The sequence below is a fragment of the Xenopus laevis genome, chromosome 4S, assembly GCF_017654675.1.
Source record: "Xenopus laevis strain J_2021 chromosome 4S, Xenopus_laevis_v10.1, whole genome shotgun sequence".
In the NCBI taxonomy this organism is placed as follows: Eukaryota; Metazoa; Chordata; class Amphibia; order Anura; family Pipidae; genus Xenopus; species Xenopus laevis.
The window spans coordinates 34,523,345-34,539,864 of NC_054378.1; positions in this window are offsets into that span (position 1 = coordinate 34,523,345).

Below are 16,520 nucleotides of genomic sequence, written 5' to 3' on the forward strand. Positions count from 1 at the left end.
CTAAATAAATAGAATAAAATAGATTTTTACACTGGTGTTTTATGAGTTAACTTCAATTGGTATTTCTTCTATTTTTTTACTTTATCAATATTACGGACCAAGTATTGTACTTGGTATGAGATTTGTTATCTGGAAACCCATTTTCCAGAAAGTTCAGAATTATGAGAAGGCCATGCCATCTCTCATAGGGGAGAATTTACTAACCTCGAAAATTCGCCAGTGGCAGCTTTGTCGTAGATTCGCCAGGACAACGATAATTCACTAAAATCCGAAGTTGCGTCCAGGGTGCCGAACGCTGGCGAAGTTGCGCTAGCGTTACTGCAGCAAGCAAAGTGAAGTGGCTCCAGAGTTGCCTAATTTGCATATGGAGGGAAGTTAAAGTTCAATGGACGTATATGTTGCAGCAAATACAATACATTACACAAGCCCGGGAAACTTTTAATAAAATAAAATAAAGTTGTTATATTGCCCTACATATGAGCCCAGTGTATAGTTTATGTGCCACATGTTAGGAAATGTAGGGGGGAAGAAATTTTACGATCTTTTGCAGCCTATCACTCTGAAAAGAGGAAAAGACACTAGCGTCTTTTGGGACTTAGAAAAATTTTCAACAATTTTTTGAGGAACTCCTATCTATTCTATTGTCAAGTCTGGCTCAAGAGGTAACGTTCAGTAAAATCCGCATCTTAGTGAATTTGCGTAGTTACCGCCCATTTGCCAGAGCGTAAATCCGCCTGGTGTTAAGGAGCAAAGTACCACTAGAGTCTATCTCCTTCACTAGCGAAGTTGGTAAATCTGCCCCCTAGACTCCATTTTATCTAAATATTTCTCATTTTTAAAAATTATTTCCATTTTCTCTGTAATAATAAATCAGTCCTTTGTACTTGATCCAAACTAAGATATTGTGAAACCTTATTGGAGACAAAACAAGCCTATTGGTTTTTTTTTTAATGCAACTAAGGTATTGAGATCCACATTATGGAAAGATCCATTATCAGAAACCCACTGGTCTCGGACATTCTGAATAACAGGTTCCAAACCTGTACCACACGGTTTCCTTTTATTGCCACAGTTAAGTGCATAGCACATGGAAAGGGTCATAGTCTGAAATCAGAAGTGCCAGTGCTATGTTCTATAATGACTCCTGTTTTAATGATACAGCTGACAAAAAGATACAATAAGTGACTGGATATATTTCAGCAGCCATTACTCATTAGGCTCAATCACATTTGTGTTGCATTTATTTATATTATGCACATACAATGCAATCAAACTTGTACGATATACTTTTATATTCAAATACATTTTCATGTTAGATAATTATTTTGAACTCCAGGTGGAGCACCTTTAGTTTTGTCATCTGCTGCACGCTGGCACACATGACACACCCATTCATTTTAGCAGGAAAACAGTGTTTCAGTCTTCTAAAATCGAAACTATATAATATCCATAAATCTAACAAAATAAAACATAAATGCCAGGCCTTAATGAGTTAAACTGCCTTATAATAGTAACTGTTTTGGCAAACCTCATTACAGAAACCCAGAACAGGCGACAAGGCTGCAGATGTTGGTCAATAGCAGCCATTAGCTTACCCACTTTCAACCCCTTTGTTTTCATCAGAAATTCATGCATTGTATTTGCCTCATACATCCAACCCCTTAACAAATGAGTTTTTGTCAGCAGCACAAAGGACATAAACTCAGTGCTACAAAAAGCCTTTAGAAACCATGGAGCATTATAACTAATTGCAATGCAAAATATATCTGTGAGGTTATAAACCTATATTACAACACAATGGCATCGAAAGAAGCCATCAAGTTGAAGCAGTCCTCATGTAACCCCCAAGAGGACTGGAGCAGACAACAAGTAGTCTATTGATACAACAAAAAAGCCACTTAATGCCATCCAAGCCAGCGTGTAGTGAGGATAGCCACACAGTTCCCTTTAATATAGTGTTTCTTTTTTTATTTCACTTAAGCCATGTAAATTATTCTGATATCATTTAACAGAAAATATCTGCCTCATATATATATTTATATATTTCGATGTGTTTTTTGTGCTTCTTAGAAATTAGGTGCCATTATTTATGTCTATTTTAATAAGTTAAACAATAGTTAAATAGTTAAGTAATTATTAAACAATAATTTCCAGGAGGCCTCTCAAAGTGTATGTTAAATTAAAACAATGGTTAAGTAACGGATAGCACAGTGGTTTCCACCTGTAAAGAGGTTTCATCCTGGGAGAACTTATACAAAAACAATTCATGTACAGGACACCTGGAAAAACCATAGATAACTGATTCAAATATTGTCCATGTGTAGTCTTCCTATTTGGAACATTAACATATTGTGTCATTTATTAATCCCAGGGAAAAGGAGTATAACTGGAGCATTCCATGCCAGAACAGGTGGAATTCCTGTGTTTACTACTTGGAGACCTTTATAATATAAAAACAATATTGGAATGGTCTTTTTAAAGATGAGACAAAGTCTGTGACCTGGCTCCCCTTCTCATGTGCTTGCTCGCCTTCATAGGATTAACATTTGGTTTCATGATATCTCTTATATAGTTACTTTGCTTGGAGGCCAAAGCAGAATCCTGACATGTAAGCCTATGGACTCTAAAAATCACCAGCTCAGTACCGGCCAAACCAATCTTGAAGGGTAATATTATATTTCTCATTTTGAACAGTGTGCTCTAAAAAAATCTTTTTAGGAGTACTACCATTAAACAGAATTTAAGTGATTTTTGATGTGACACATGCAACATAGCCAAATGATCATCTAAACAATAACTTGCATTATACTTTTATAGTTTATTTCCCAATGGCCTGTAAAGATCCTGAAAAGATACTGTAAGCCCAGCTTGAAGATTTCAGTCAGCCAATTTAACCACTTTGAAAATAACAGCATTTTGTAGGGGTTCAGAACTTCCCTTCAAAGCATCTAGGCTTTCAGCTGCAATCTGGCTGCTAGGGTTTAATTATCCAAGAAGCCAGGCAACATTTTGGAAGTCAAAATGGCAGACGAGTAGAAGAAGTAGAAGGGGATTAAAGATAAAATTAAGATAAGAAATTAAACAGTTTTCTGGTTGCCATGGAAGGTGATTCCAATAATCTGACAGCATTTTCAGTTGCAGGATGGAAATAGGACAGAAGAAGAAGACAAAAATACATATCTGCATAGAATAGGGGAATCTATAATATAAAAGAAAATGGTATAAAGAGGAATTTCACCTTTAAATTCACTCTTCCCTTATTCTAATAAATGCTATATTCTGAAATTACTTATTACTCTAAACCAGGTCATACACAGTGAGATCCAATCAAGACAAGATGACATGATTGCCAAAGAAATGAATCTCTATCTGTTTTAGTTACCCATGCAATAGGCCAAATGGGGCAGATCTAATTAATGGGCTGGGGACCAACATTCAGATCAGCCCAATTCGGTATATTGTGTGTATGGCATGCACGGTCCAGGGTGAGGTAGGCTTGGATCTAAAAGTGATGTTTACCCCTATATCAGACCTACAGATACTCATCCGATAAGCACTGTATCAATGTGGTCATTTGGTCCTTGCCCCACTGGGATTTTGAAACCGCCTGATACATATCTGGCCAGTTTTCAGTCAAATATTGGCATGGGGCCCCATACTGTTGGAAAACAACAGACAGAGTTTGTGTATAGATACACAGTGGAGTGGATGTTTCAAGCTTACTCAAGATAACTTCATCAAACTAATGTACTGACAGAATCCACAAACAAAGGAGCAAGGCATTCAACATCAAACAAGTGCTCCATACACTCCAGAACAAAACGGTGTAGCAGAAAGAAAGAATCACACACTTGTAGAGATGACAAGGTGTATGCTGAATGATGCCAACCTCCCAAACAAATTCTGGGGAGAAGCAATAACTACAGCAACATACCTACAAAACCGCCTACCAACAAAAGCTATAGCAGCTACCCCTTACGAGCTGTGGAATGGTAAATCACTTGAGAATATTTGGTTACAAGGCATATGTGCACATTCCAAGTGAAAAATGCCACAAACTGGGAGATAGAGCTACAGATGGTGTATTGGTTGGATACAGTGAGCAAAGTAAAGCTTACAGAGTTCAAAATCCTAAAATCTGCAAAGTGACAGCCACAGCATATATTTTGACAATTCTTCTTTATAAAAAAACCATGATATCTGAATCCTCTGAAGAGACAACAACAGTGTCTGTGACAGGAGGGGTAAAACCACTTGCCAAAACAGGTGACTATATGAAGCACATGATGGAAAATTCACAAAGTACACCATAGATTTGGTATGCAAGCTTCAGAAAGGCCTCTATGGACTTAAACAAACTGAGAAAATAAATCAAGTCCTTTTACATGGAAGATTTTCCAGAAGCGAGGCATATATATATGTATTGATCTATGTGGATGATGTGCTAGTCTGTTCTGAGTAAGAAGGGGACAGTGATGATATTGTTCAAAGACTAAAGGCAAACTTTGAAATAAAGGATTTGGGAAACGTCACATATTACCTTGGAATACAAATTGAGAGAGATGAGGATGGAAGTTTTCTACTTAATCAGAAAATTAAAACTCAAGAACTGATAACCTATTGTGGAATGGAGGAAGCAAAGGAAGTGAAAATGCCTATGGAAGTTGAATATCTGAAAGATGAGAATGGTGAGTGATTGTTGACAGACAACCATCAATAAAGAAAGGTTATTGGCAAATTGTTGTTCATAGTGACAGTGACAAAACAAGACATTGCAGCAGCAGTAGGAATACTTTGCAGAAAGGTTTCAGCTCCATCACATTGTGATTAGAATACCTGAAAGGGACTATCAATAAGAAGTTGAAATTGCCAGCAATACACATAGCAAAGTTAAAGGGGACCTGTCACCCAAAAAAAATATTTAAAATCCTATTTTATCACATTAGTCAAGCAAAATGAACTTTAATTACACTATATAAATTATTTGAATCTTGTTTCCTTCAGTCTGGGAATTCTTAATTATAGCAAGCAGGCAGGAGCCATTTTGTGGACTCTGTAATTAAGGCAATCCTTGCATCATCTCAGAATATTGTTTGTGCACCAGAAGGGGGACCTGATGTCCATCCCCATGCCTGGTTACACAATTAAACGTGGGAATGTGGGGAGAGCAGTGACATGTAGGAAGTGCTGAATGGAATGTGAAAGTAATTGTCTGCCCCGCCTCTATGCCCAAGTCATAGAGGAGGGGCAGGCAATATTTGATTGACAGCTGAGATTTTTAAATTCGCTTACAACAGCTATGAATACTTTAATAGAAATTGGAATTCATGTTTAATTTGAAAAGGACTTTCTATTATACAGATTTTTGTGTATGGGTGACAGGTCCACTTTAACTGGTTATGTAGATGCAGGTGATGTAAAAGATTGCAAGTCAACTACAGGATTTTTGTTTAAACTTTGAAAAGGAACCATATGTTGGACCAGTAGAAAAAAAGCCACAGTAGTCTTATCATCAACAGAAGCTGAATATGTTGCTCAAGATCAGGGCATCATTGAATTGCACTACTGTCCAACAGAGACTATGGTTGCAGACGTATTAACCAAACCATTACCCAAGGATCATTTTGAGAAACTGATTGAAAAAATGAATCTTGTGGAATAATCTCCATACTGTTGAGAAGGGGTGTTGGAAAACAACAAACAGAGATTTTTCCAGTGGATGTTACTTAATGCAGGGAGGGTCTATTGTTGCTTAGCAATGTGATGTCATGTTTGACCCGTAACCCTGTGTGTTTTTCTTCTTCCTCGTCCTGTGTATGCTCTATATGAAAAGTTCCTTTTGCAGACATGTTATGCTGAGTTCTATAAAGCAACCAAGTTACTGGTCAAACAGAAGTTGGTGTGTCTGTCCTCACTTACAGAGATGCTACACATGCAGTTCAGATTAGTTCTCTGCTACCACATACACTGTCTAATAAGCTGCCAGTATAAAAGGACCAAGTTATCAGCTTTTATCAACATGTGTATGGCCAATTTTATGGTAGTGTGTATTAAAAACATAAATAGAATAAAGAACTTGAACTGCCCTTTGTGAATTAGACTTTAAAAAAAAAAAGCTTGTGTAAATGTCATCAACAACTATAAAGTAAATGGACAGAGACAGGGCATCTCAGGATCTCAGTATCAACACACCACACACACTAAAATGTGTAATCTGTATCTTGCAACAAAAGCATTGGGGGGGGGGGGGTGCAGCCTTTTTTTAAATGAAAGAATGGCAGTAAAAATGCAGAGACGTGGCAAGGTTTTGACCAACAGCTCATAGTAGTTGTTTGTAGGTTTGACAAATGTCCTTGAATGTCCCATCCCACTCATCCAGACAGAAGAAGCATCTGGTGATGAGTCAGAATTACCCAAACGCTGGGCCAGAGCAGGATCTCGATATGGTCTGCTTACAAATGTGACAATGTCTGTAAAGTTCCAGTGTGTTACACTGTCAGGCTTGAGAGACCTTAACCAAAACCCTGTTCAAGAGCAACTAAAGCAACATTTGTGCAATCTGTCCAAAGAAAATGTCAAGCAAAGAAAAGAGATGATTAGCAAGTTTCTATTATAAAGGTTGCTGCGGACAGCACTTTTATCTCAGGCAGCAACACGCTGAGTGCTAGAGATACAGATCTCTAAAAGAGCTTTAAAAACAAAACATGGCTTTTACTCAAATGCAAACGTTAGCTCACACTGTGTATCCTGTGACCATAGAATAGGCAAATCCAGGTTTGTGTTGTGATTGGTCAGTTTAACAGATACATATTAAGGGCAGGGAGAAAGATATCTTAGGGGTCCCCAACCTTTTTTACCCATGAGCCACATTCAAATGGAAATAGAGTTGGGGAACAACACAATAATGAAGAAAGTCCCTGGGGATGCCAAAAAAAGGTCTGTGATTGTCCATTTGTTTGCCCCTATGTGGACTGGCAGCTACAGGAGGCCCAGTTTGGCAGTACACCTGTTTTTTGTGCCTGGAATTCAAAAATAAGCACCTGCTTTGAGGCCACTGGGAAAAACATCCACAGGGTTGGCGAGCAACATGTTGCTCAAGAGGCACTGGTTGGGGAACACTGTCCTAGGGGGATACCTGTCTAATGAGTTAAATGGCCAGTAGCTTTAAGGGCTATTGGCATAACATATAATCTGCATTTTTGTATATGTGGTAAAAATAAGAAATCAGTAGGTCAGCTATGCTTGTCTGTGGTTCAGTATATTCTGTACTTCATAGCACTCCTATATAGTTTTCTTGCTCTACAGAAAGTAGATTTGATTCTTTATCCACATCATTATGTCAGTTAGGACCCATGGATTTCTATGTATAGCAGGTACACAATCCAGTGCAAGCCTGGGCACATAAATAAGCACAACATCATTTGGCTACAAAACAAATGTCCAGATTAAAGAGCAGTGGTTGATTACAGAGCAGTGTTTTTTTGGTCCAAAGATTGGAGGTCAAAACTTTGGTCTGGGTCCTCCTTAGCTCTCTAAAGGTTAGGGACCACTCTGTATCCCCTGTACTTTGGAAAAAGCACAGTTGGATGTAGGACCTATTTGCTACATTGTCATTGATTGCTATAGGTGACCATTATTGTAGCAAACTATACACATAATCTTTCAGTATCTAGATGTAAAAGTAGACATTTTCTTGAAGTCTTAACTATTTTGTCATTCCAGCTGAGCCTTCCCAAAAACTGATTTAGCTTGTAGGTCTGAACTATGTGTAGGAAGGCGGAGCTTGTACCCTCTGTGCAGTTGGTAGGGGGCTCAACTGGAAAGTGAGGGAACAGTCAGAAGCAGGGGGAGTGAGTGGCTGTGCAGACCGAGACGTTGTGGCAGCTCGTGGTGGGTTAGTTGGTTGATAGCTGGTGTGCAGAAGAACCTTGGGGATAAGTGTGATGTGGCCGGGGGGGGGAAGCTTGAGTTTTAAGTGTGGGTGACTCCTCCTACTCTGATATACATAAACTAAATATATGCACTCCTCAAAAAGCTATGTAAGCCTGCAGGATTTACACACAGGGGTGACCATTTCAGGATACAGAACAAATCATAAAAATAAATCCTGCCCACTAGGCACTACTTTCACACATTTGACAAGTTCCATCACTAAATTGGGCCCCTTGTGGACTACCAGTAAGAAAACAGTTATATTGGGGTCACCCCCTAACTCACAATCCTTATTTGGGGGGGATTTCTCAGCCTCCTGGCTTTTCTTTGATGGCTCACTCAAAACTCTCTGTCACTTGGTCACAGTGCAGTGGCAGACAGCACCCCCAGCCCTTCTGAGAGTTCCTCACACAGGCATGTATCCTTTCTGCTCTGTGCCCTGCCCTGCTCTGAGAGCTTCCTACAAGGCTTACTATAATTAAATACCTTTCCACGGGACAGTCTTCCTGTGGAAGGTGAGCTCCAATATGTGAATTGGATCAAAGGCATGGAGTGACTGGCCTATCTGTTCTTTCCAGAATACCGCAGCTTCCAGGTCCAGACAGAAAAATCCTTTAAACAGAGATCAAAATTTGATTTCTTGTTTCTTTAATTCAGTTTATTTGAATTCAGTGATTGCTCTAGAAATCTCACTTCAGTTTTCCATAGGGATACTTCACAAATACAAACACTTTGTTGCTTCCAGAGGAATGAGGACAATGTTAAAAGTGTCTGCATTACATTGGCATTTTTACTTTCTGTGCTGCGCTCTGTGACTCCATCTGAAAAGGGTAACATTGCTTTAAATGTTGCCTATTTATGACTATAGCTGTACACCAACTTTTTTCAATCTTATAAACACATATTATACTGTAAAAAATTAGATGGTTATATTTATTTATTGTTTTAGTGGAGCCACCTCATCTTGTTGGTCATATGTGAAGATAAACCCTATGACCACTTGGATAAATTGGCAGCATTGTTGAGAAAGGAAAGGGAGGGTAATGGACTCTGGCCAAAAGAGATGTAATTTCTCTTTCTGTGAATATGATTTTGGGAACAGCTAGCTGTCCAACCAACTGAGTTTCCATTAAGTCACAGGTAATACAAGGAAACACCTGGTGAGGAAAGAGAAAACCATTGTAGAGTGACTAGACAATTTAACTACACTGGTGATGGGATAGTGATTGCAGAACCATGGGTTAATAGCAGTATATAAGGACAGGACTTAATGACCACTATGGAAGTTATTTATTTGCTGTTTTAGAGTGACATACACAGTGCAAGACTTTAAAACAAAATATAATGTCTGTAATAATCGCTGTATTGAACACATTAACTAATTATTAATGTGTTTTAAGAGCCGAGCTAATCAGGGCAAACAGGAAAATTGAAGCCACGCCATGTTTTCTTCTTGCAAAGTAAATAATTAGATTACCATTTTACAAATAATCAGTCTGTTAGGCAGGGTAAGTATCTATACACTGAAAATCTAAGGGTAAGGCCAGACGAGGAGATTCGGGGAGATTTTGTCGCCTGGCGACTTATCGCCACGTCTTGTGCGCGACTATCTCCCCGAACTGCCTCAGCGTCTTTTCCCCATAGTCTACAACGCAAAATCGCCTGCGCTAATGCACACGCGGCGATGCGTTTTCAATAGTTGCCCAAAGTTGCCTCAGTGAGGCAACTTTGGGCGACTATTGAAAACGCATCGCCGCGTGTGCATTAGCACAGGCGACTTTTTATTCTAGCTTATGCGGAAAAGACGCTGAGGCAGTTCGGGGAGATAGTCGCGCAAAAGACGTGGCGATAAGTCGCCAGGCGACAAAATCTCCTCGAATCTCCTCGTCTGGCCTTACCCTAAATGTTTACCTCACATGGACCAAATATGGACCATTTCAGTTTTCCACTTAGCCCTCTTTAGCACAATAAATAACAACAATCAGATGTTTCATGAATAAAAAAAATAGACAAAAATATGTTAAGCACAAGCCCTGTTCATTGAACTCATGATGACAAGGGGGTACAATAGTATACCACTATACATCATTTTATTTTTAGAATTCAGTGCAGTAACTCAGGGTTAAGTGTTAAGTTTGTGAAGTTGTCTCAATTATGGAGGGTGCCATCAATAGCCTGTACAGCTTACCACACTCTTTTGATCAGGCTCCCTCTTGGCTCCTTGTAATAGGCCTTTAAATGCAATAGGAAGCCTGTTATAGGTGATAAGTACAACGGCTCCAGCTGCCAGTGGAGCACAGGCTGTTTACGCAAGGCTAAAACTGTAAGCTAAGCCAGTGATATCTTTATAAAAGCTGGGGGGGGGGAGAGCAAAGAGAAAATGTGTATACGTTGAGTCAAAATAGAAAAAAAACAGTAAGGTAAGGTAGTCCTATAAATGGGTAATAAAAGCAATATATCAAATATTATTAATATATGTTATATATATAACTTGAATGTTTGTGGACTATATCTTCAAATGACTGCAATGTTGTTTGATGCGGAGAATATATGCCTCTAGTTTGTGCTCTGTCTTGCACACAAACAGGTTTCAAAATTTTTAAAGCTATTCTAAGCTCTCCAGTGAGGGAAAGCACCAATACTTATTTAAGAAATACAAATCATACTCAGGTTCAGATGACATTTAAAAGTCTATGTAAGATGATGCTCTGGGGAATTAACTTGCACTGTAAATGAAAGAAGGGGGAAGACCTTCCTGACCCAAAAAGTAAAGCTATCCTGAAAGTGAATGAATGGCATTTCGTGCAATGTTATTGGGCAAAAGCAGTTTCTCTGAGTTGCAGTCAGGAACAAGCAAGTCAGTGTTATTTCTTCAAGGTGATAGCTCAGCACCTGTTCCTTTCAGTATCACTGTTGGACTGCTAGGTTCTAGAATGTGCAAAGTGTTGAAGGGGACCCATCACCCAAAAAAAATATCCAACATCCTATTTTATCAAATTAGTAAAGCAAAATAAAATGTAATTGCACTATATAAATTATATGAATCTTGTTTCCTTCAGTCTGGGAGTTCATAATTATAACAAGCAGGCAGGAGCCATTTTGTGGACATTGTAATTAAGTCAAGCCTTGTATCATCTCAGGAATGTGTGGAGAGCAGTGACATCTAGGAAGTGCTGAATGGAAAGTGAAAGTAATTGTCTGCCCCGCCTCTATGCCTGAGGCATTGATTGACAGCTGTGGTTCTTAATTGAGTTTACAACAGCTATTAAGCTATGCTTTAATAAAAAATAGAAATTGGATTTCATGTTTAATTTGAAAATGACTTTTATTATACACATTTTTGTGTCTGTGTGACAGGCCCACTTAAAATGATGGCATCACTACCATTCAGAAAAGAAGAATGTGTGTTTCTGTCTGATCACAGCACAGTATTGTGTGTAGCAGGTAACCCACTGTAGATGTCATATTCTTGACAGGAGCTGTGTCAATCTGATGGGCCCCTCCCAACAACACCAAGCTTCTCCCGCCTTTCCTTAAATAACATACCAACAAACACATGTGAAATCTTGGGTGAAAAAGGCCACAGCTTACTTATTAAACCACATAAATAACAACCAACATAAACCAAAATCTTTGTACAATCACATGTATCAAATATTTAACTATTAACTTACTTAACATCTGATAGCCACTGAAGGCTGCAAAGAATTGTACCCAATAGCAAGGGGTCCACCTGTTGTCCCTCCTAGGCGCGGCTTTCCTCCGTAACTCATGCACTTCCATCGGGCCCTTTCCATCACTTTGGCCATAGGCCTAACCCCTGATACACCCTACACTTGTTACCAATGTCCACTGGGACATTATGCAACACTTCCCCCTTACTCAGCTACCCCATTTATTCTGAGGAGGGCGGGCAGGAGCTGTTCAAGGTAAAAGAGCATTCTCTCTTCACTTCCTTCATCTTTTAACCCCTCATGTCTCCACCCATCCCAATAGCAACCGAGGAACTACAACCCCATAATCCCTCATTTGTAGCCCTGCCATGGCCCTGTCGTTCCCAGTTTCTGACTCACTCCCCTGGGCATTCTTTCTTTTGTGACACAAAATTGTGAGTTATTATTTTTGACTTGAAAAATTCGCACCACTTTGACCACAATGTTATTAAAAGCGAAAACCAGGGGCGCTTCGGGGGGGCGCATGGCTAGTGCAGTGAGCGATATTGCACTTGCTGCACTAGCAGAGCCGAATTTCTGTTTTAAAAATTGATAATCAGGTCTTAAAGTTACCAGAGGCGGCTTTTTGCACCCCTGGTAACTGGCTTCTCTGTGGTGCCTGAGGCAAAGTTCTCACCATGCCTCATGGCAAAAGCGGCCCTGGGGAAAACATATAAATATATAAGAAGGCCGGTATGTTTGCAAGTACACAAATGAGGTCTCTGAAGTCCTACTGCCTTAGTCATCATACAAATAACAAAATTAATAACCTCTTCAAAGTCTTCAACTAATGCTGGTGTTGTGTTATACTTGTATTGAAGGTTTGCATTATGAATAGGGTTGCCATCTGGCACGCCTAGCAAGCAAGCAGCAGCACGCAGACCTCGTGATTTACTTAAACAGAATAAATAGATTTATCTTCTTAACTACAATAAATTCCCTGGATTTCTATTTATTTTGCTATTTTTGAGCAAATGTGTGTTTAGGCATGTACCAAGGCTAACAATAATTTTATTTCTAATACTGCTGCATAGTTGGCAAATAAAGGTGGATTTATTTAAACAGAATAAATAGATTTCTCTTCTTAACTACAATAAAGCTACTTGATTCCTATTTATTTTGCTATTTTTAAGCAAAAGTGTGTTTAGGTGAATAGTGTAACATCAGTAACAGTTAACTGTCATATAACTGCAGAGAACAAGTAAATCAAATGGACATTATTATCTGCTGCAAAAAAACTATCATAATGGTGTTGCCCGCCCCAAACCTGCCATCCTTATACTGTAGATGTTGTTTAATTTTCCTGTAGTTACATGACACATCTCATCCTGTATAATTCAAACTTTACAGGATGAGATGTGTCATGTAACTACTGTAGTTACTCAAACTGAAATTCTTTTCTTGCCAGCTGAGTGGATCCAAGATGATCCGCTGCAGAAGGGACAGAGGGTGAGGTAGCTGAAGAGGGAGAGGAAGAGGCAGCAGAATCTGCTGCAGGTCCTCCAGTACCTCCACCTCCTTCACTTGAAGAAGATCCCAGTCCCCAGCACGAAGGAGCAGAAGGAGACATGGCAGGTGTAGCCGCAGCTGATGCTGCTATTTAAATAGATGAGCACCACCTCCTCTACGACATGGTATCTGGCCGATCCAGCAGGTCACAAACATGAGGAGGGAGTTACAGAAAGCGTTGGACTTTAATTAATAGTTTGAGGGATAACTCTCATCCTCCTTCAGTCTAATCACTACGATCCAGTGATCTCTTAGTTGTTCATAATAAGTTTAAGACTGTTGTGCTATTAATATTCTTTTTTTTATATTAAAAAAATATGTTAAACTGTATATTTATTTTCATTTATCTTATACTCAGATGGTATTTGAAGTTGTTTGGATATGACGCAACTATGACAATTCTCAATTGGAGTCCCTCATGTCACACAAAATTACATAGTATTTCAGATTCCTTACATTTACACATAAATATTTAGTTCATTCACATAAATATATGGTTTATTCATTTAACTTGGGTTACAAAGCACCCAGATATTATGTGTTCAGATTAATTATTAGTTGTCTGTGTTAGTAAGCTATTAGTAATACATAAACCAGGGGTGTCCAAACTTTTGGCTTGCCGGGCCACATTGGAAAAAGAAAAATTGTCTGGGGCCACACATGAAATACACAAACACGTTTGATTTGTAAAAGTAAAGGAAATACACAGAAAAGAACTACAATGCCATTTGGATAACCAGATGCAGCTATACACTGGAATATGGGACACCTGGATATTAAATAGACGTATTATTATATTATTTTTACTAACTGGGCAATGGGCAGAGTCCCCCTCGGTCACCAAGCGTTTAAAGCTGGGCCACATTCATATGCATCCTGGGCCGCATGTGGCCCTCGGGCCTTAGTTTGGACACCCCTGACATAAACTATAGATGTTATTTTTTGGTTAAACAGCAATATAGACTGAGTAGTATTAGAAGTGAAAGTAGAAAGTAAAAGTGAAACTCCAAAGATTGGCCCATCACTACTAACAAGTGCAAATACATATAAAGGGCATTGTTTGTTTGATGAAAAAAATCATTCTGCAAGTTTCAGGTTTCTATGTTTGATTTGTTCACCTTTTGGGGCTGTGCAATTTTTCAAATAGTTTTAAGGATGTACAGCCTTTGAGTTCCTCTGTCATTGTTATGCCAGTCTGCCTGAAATGTACAATGCAGCAGTGACCTGAATGTGAATTCCCACTCTGCACTGAGAACAAGTTTTACATTAGAGCACATAAAGGCTAATTTAAGACTGAGGGAACAGTGTGAACTCACTGAAATGGTTGCAAGGTTATGAATGTATTGATACTAATCATTAAAGTAACATGGGTTCAAACACTCTTCTTGCAATTGTGTTCATTCTATCACATCCAATGAATTGTGTGCAAGTGTACTATACCTATACTATGGCACTGGGGGAGCCCTGCAGCTAACACCATCCTGAACATCATGGTAATTCCAGGGAGTGGGTTAGATCAATAGACTCAGACCCTTATGTCATTTGTATTGTGTGTTCCAGGAGCGATATGAAATCCCCAACAAGCCAAGACTTGCACCTGATAAACTAAATATGCATGTGCAAAAGCATTAATGGTGTGCTAAAATTTCACTGTGTTCACTGCACTTCTTATTAAATATGCCTTATAGCATTCTGCTAATATACTCTAACAGAACTGGTCATTTTTACCAGAAGGGTTTCATGGTTGGAGCAGGGTTGCTAAAACTTACACAGGACTGATACCCAAGAGCCTAGGTTTTTAGATCCAAAACTATACTTGTAGTGCTGCAGAACAGACATGACAAGGGGACTCCTCAATATGACCCTTCAGCTTGAGACCGCATTATTACATGTATGTATGTATGTATGTATATTTTTATTTGTAAAGCGCTCCTTGAGGGCAAAGCACTGTACAGCAAAACAATAAATTAGTAGTAACAAACAAGGGGTCATTGGAATAAAAAGTAACAATAAGTGAATTATTAGAATACAATTCACATAAATATAAACTATAATTACAATGCAGATTAAGTGCTCAGTGTCAAGACAACAAAATGCTAGAGGACCCTACCCTGTAGGGCTTACAGTCTAAATGGGAGGGTAACATACAGACACAATTCAGAGGGGTATTAAGGTGCTGTGGGTTACAGTTTGTTACACTGTTATATAAGTGCCAGTTCAGGTGTTATCCAGGTGCTCACAGAGGTAGTCTTTGAGTTCCGTTTTAAAAACACTGAAGGAGGATTCTCTCCTGAGAGATTCAGGAATGGCATTCCAAATATAAGGAGTCGCAAGAGAGAAGGGTTTGATACGGGAAACAGCAGTAGTAGTGGGGGGTACAACCAAGCGGTTGCTCTGAGAGGAGCGGAGGTTTCGGGTAGGAACATATAGAGAAACAAGAGATGAGATGTAGTTAGGTGCAGAGGAATGAAGGGCTTTGAAGGTTATGAGGAGGAGTTTATAAGTTATTCTTTGTTTTATACCTTATTGAAACCAGGAGACAGAGATGGGTGTAAAATGGCCACATTTTATTAAATAAATAGGACCTTGCCAGCTTAACCCAAGGCCCTATTCTAAAGTCAGAATTTAAAAAGAGATCGCTACTATGTTCTGCCACCAACATGAGAGAAGTTTATCAGGCCTGCTGCCGGACCTGCATCTGCAGTGTGTCGATGATAGGAAATCCAAGCAGGCTGCCCCCTCACACAAGCAATAGTAGCGTCTGTATCAATCAATTCACTGTGCAGTCACAGGAGAGAACCTCCTTTCTCCCTCTTCTAAACTTACCTGTGCAGTACTCTGGCAAGGTCTTACCGCTGCTGTGACAAATAAAAATTAAAATATAATATCACATGTGCACTGTTTTGATCCAGAGAAAGGCAAAAAAAAACAGCCCGAAGACAGTGCCAATTATGCTTCAAGAGAGAAAAAAATCCTTCCGGACCCCAAAAGCGATCAGAAACATTCCCTGGATCAAGCGATTCACATTAATTTAACATAAATAAATACAATACAGACTCTCACAATTATAATGTGTAAAGATACAGAAACCACACTAAAACAGCGCTTTCATGAAAACATCCATATTCAGTTATTAATAGATAATATGAGAATATAAAGTAGAAAAGTCCTGACATTTCACAAAATTTCCAAAATGTGAGAGGGAGGGAGGGTGGGATGTTTCTACCTGCTCTAAAGATAAGGAAGTGAACTGCTTCCCCTGACATTACGTCCTCTCTTACTCTGCCCCTGGGCCTGGCCATCTCCTGCTTTAACTCATTCCTTCTCACCTAAACACAGCTACATGTGATTCTGCACATCTCTGAC